General features: G+C 61.7%; 1 protein-coding gene across 1 annotated transcript in view; it reads left to right on the plus strand.

Moving 5' to 3' along the window:
* CRAMP1 (cramped chromatin regulator 1) overlaps window positions 1-3,772 on the plus strand; it is a gene marked incomplete at its 5' end in the record, with an annotated part of 53,477 nt that overhangs the window by 17,779 nt on the left and 31,926 nt on the right.

A 3,772-nucleotide genomic window follows, 5' to 3' on the forward strand; every position in this document is an offset into this window, starting at 1 on the left:
AAAAAAAAAAAAAAAAAAAACCATGCCAGATGTGTGTGCCTGTCAAATTCTGAAAGGAGGGGCTGAGAGAGGAGAGGGGATTGCAGCATGACCGGGTGCCTTGGGGGACTTTCTCTCTCTCTATTTCTGTCTTTTTCCCTAGTAAACAAATACACCGTCTGGCAAATTTTGAAAAACAAAACCAAAAGCCTGTAGCCCAAGGGAAGCCAAGCTAACCCTCACACTCAGTGGGAGCCGGGCACGGCCCGCGTGCCCACAGGCAGGCCCTTCCTTTCCTGGGTCTCGTCCACAGGGAAGTGCGTGGTTCTCAGGCCCGCTCTTTACCCTGGGCTTCATTTTCCAGCACGGCAAGGACTTTGAAGCGATTCAGAACAACATCGCCCTGAAGTACAAGAAGAAAGGCAAGCCGGCGAGCATGGTGAAGAACAAGGAGCAGGTGCGCCACTTCTACTACCGCACCTGGCACAAGCTCACCAAGTACATCGACTTCGACCACGGTGAGGCCGCGCCCCGCCCCGCCTCACCCCAGCCTGATGGTGGTCTGGATGGTGGTCTGCCTACTATCATTTTTTTTTTTAAGTTTTGCTTATTTAATACTGTGAGAGAGACAGACAGACAGCACTCCCAACAGGGTTTCGATCCCTGACCCACCAGCTCCTCAGCCAGCCCAGATCACAGGCACAGGTATGTCCCGTGTGCCCAGGGAGCCCTGTGACACGAACCCGAGCCCTCCCATGTGGGTCTGCCTTGCAGAATGTGGGCTCACAGCTGCGCTACCCCCCGCCTGGCCGGGCCCTGCAGCCCCTCTGCTCCTCTCCTGAGCTGGGTTTCGTGTGTCCCAGAGGCTCTCCCGGTGTGCGGCCTCTAGTCCCTGACATGCTTGGCCTTGACCTGTCCCTGTGAGTGAGGGTGTGGCCCAGGAAGGGCAGCCAGGCTGCGGGCATGCAGCAGTGGAGCCTGGACCCCTCCTGTCCGCATTTCTCCCAGGCAGGGCATGCAGGCCAGGCCGGGCCAGCTGGTACTGGCCTCCTGCTGCTCTCCCGGGCTCTCATGTCTGTGTTTGAGCGCAGAGCTACATGGCTCCGCCTTGGGTCACGTCCCTGGCAGATCAGGCTTCCAGCCCTGGGTAGCCTTGCTGACCATCAGCTCCCCTGGATGGCTGTGTCCCCCGTTCTGGGCACCGAGTCTGTCTTAGCAGTTTTGCCACTGTCCGTTCGTGTCTCCCGAATGGGTCCTGACTTTCCACAGGCAGTGTGGCTCTTCCCGGAGAACGGGCATGGGACGCCGTGTGGCCGTCCCCTGGAGAATGGCTGCGGACCCGTCTTGTCGCACACAGCAGGTGCTTCTGCTGGGCGGCCAGTTCCTGCTGGCCCTCTCTCTTCCAATTTTGCATGTCGGGGCTTGGGGCGCTGACACAGCCGTGGTCGCTGTCGTCACTGGTGACCCTTGGAACCTCTGTTGACACCCACATGTGGACCTCCGACGTCCTGGCCTTTGCTCTTCCCCGGTGTCGTCCTGGCCCAGCCAAGTCGACTGCACTGAGTGGCAGCCTCACCTGGAGCTTGAGAAAGCCAAGGCCCGGCCCGCCTGCCGCCTGCTCTGCGGGTGGATGCCAGCCTCCGCATCTGTTCTGGAGGCTGGCAGGGGCTGTCGGTGCCCGTAGGGGCAGCCTGAGGGTCTTCGCCAGTGTTGTCGATACGCTGCTCAACTGTCGGCCGTGGATCGGCCGTGGCTCCCTCGGCCGTTCGTGTGCGGCCTGGCTGTCTGGGCCGACCCTTGTTTCGTCAGCTGTGCTCCTGGTTTCAGGCTTTGTCATCGGGTACGTGTGCTTGCTGGAGAGAGACAGAGAGGGCTACTGTGCCGCAGTCCCTTCACGTTCCTCCTGCGACGGGCTCACACGCACAGGGCCCGGTGTGGGTTTCAAGCCAGCGCACCTGGGGCTCAGACGGCATCCGCCACGTGGGAGTCCAGAACCCCACCACGCCAGCTGCTGGCCCTGTGCTGTCTGCGTGCTCAGCTCATTTCAGTCCCCTCGGGCTGAGCCTGGTGGCTGGCACTGGTGGCCAGGAACCTCTGCCCTCCAGACTGGCGTGCAGGGGTGGTGTGACCACCTGGCTCCCTGTTCTTTTTTTGTGTGTTTTCTTGCTGGGTGTCACACCCTGGACTGACTCCCTGAAGGTCACCCTACGGGACTGGGTCTGCGGCCCACCTCGACCTGCCTCAAAGAGTGCTCTCCCTGGCTGGCTGGCCAGGGTCTGCAGCCGAGACCGGAGGCTACGTGGGGGCGAAAGCGTGGAGAGCCCTGTTCTCTGAGACTGGCTGGGAGTGGCCGGGCAGGCGTGGGCATGCAGGTCTGGCTGGCCTGCGGCTAGGGGACGGCCTTCGGAAGGCCTTCTCGCTCCTTCGCCTTCCTGCCTCGGCCCTTCCTGCTCGCACGGTCTCCTTGCCGTGCCTGCATGGGACTTCTCGTCTTCTCCCCCTCAGAGTGAGGGCAGAGCCCTGCAGGGCCGCACCTGCCCGGTGTCCTCCCCTTCTCTTTGTCCGTGTGGGACCTGTGCTCCCCACTTCCCCGCACAGGGCCAGGTCCCTGAAGCCTCCTTGCCTCCCGGTCGTGCATCTTGCTCTTGGGGCCCTGGCTTGGCCCCACAGGAAGCACCTTTCTGCTGAGTTCCTGGTCTCTGAGGCCTTCTGCTGGCCCCGGGTATTTCTCCATTTCCCCATCGCCCATCTCCCCATCTCCACCTCCCCATCCCCCATCCCCCATCTCCCCATCTCTCTATCTCCCATCTCCCCATCTCCCCATCTCTCTATCCCCCATCTCCCATCTCCCCATCTCCCGATCTCTCTATCCCCCATCTCCCCATCTCTCCATCTTCCCGTCTCCCCATCTCCCCATCTCTCTATCTCCCATCTCCCCATCTCTCTATCCCCCGTCTCCCCATCCTCCCATCTCATCTCCCTGTCTGTCTCCTCGTCTCCCCAAGCTGGCAGCTCTCTGTCTGTGCCAACACCAGCAGCGGCATCAGGGCCCCTGGTGCCAGTCAGACCCTTTGCGAGGACTTGTGCCCACCCAGGGACACCTGCCCTGTCGATCCCCAGGCCAGAGACTGCCTGGACACTTAGTTCTTAGCTGCCATTTTCCAAAGCTGGGGCCACGCTGCTTTCTCCATGTTACGTGTCTTCAGTGGTACCCCGGAACTTGTCAGAGACATGCATGTGTGTTGTGTGGGGGCCGCTTGCTGACCCTTCTAGCCGTGGCCAGCAGGAGCGGTGTGGCTGTGGGGTGGGTGTCCCCAGGGCACACAGCCTTATTCCACGGCCTCTACGTGCTTTCAGGACTTGGTCGCGCTTGCCGCAGGGGCGCCCAGCCCTCTCCCACAGGTGGCCGGGGTGCGCACTCGTGTCACAGCTCAGCGGCCCCCTCGCAGTGCAGAGCCGTCCCTCCGAGTCTCGCTTCTCGTTCCCGCGCTGTTTGCTTCCTGCCATCTCAAATAGTGGGCTGAGAGCAAACCTGTCCTACCGAGCTTTAGCTCACGGGCCGTAGGACTCACCCCTTACAGAGGTTTCTGCTATAGGGCGCACGACTCACAGAGACAGAGCAGAAATCAGCCCCCGAGGGGGTTGCCCAGTGGCAATCTCTTCCCCTCCATCCTCCTCCCTGGATCTTGGGCACGCACACGCGCCTGGCCTGAGTTTCAAGCCCTGGGTCCAGGACTCAGACCACCATCGGCCATGTGGGAGTCCAGTGGCAGCCAACATGCCCTCTGGCCGG

The sequence above is a fragment of the Tupaia chinensis genome, unplaced genomic scaffold (genome assembly GCF_000334495.1).
Source record: "Tupaia chinensis unplaced genomic scaffold, TupChi_1.0 Scaffold000178_1, whole genome shotgun sequence".
Classification (NCBI taxonomy): Eukaryota; Metazoa; Chordata; class Mammalia; order Scandentia; family Tupaiidae; genus Tupaia; species Tupaia belangeri.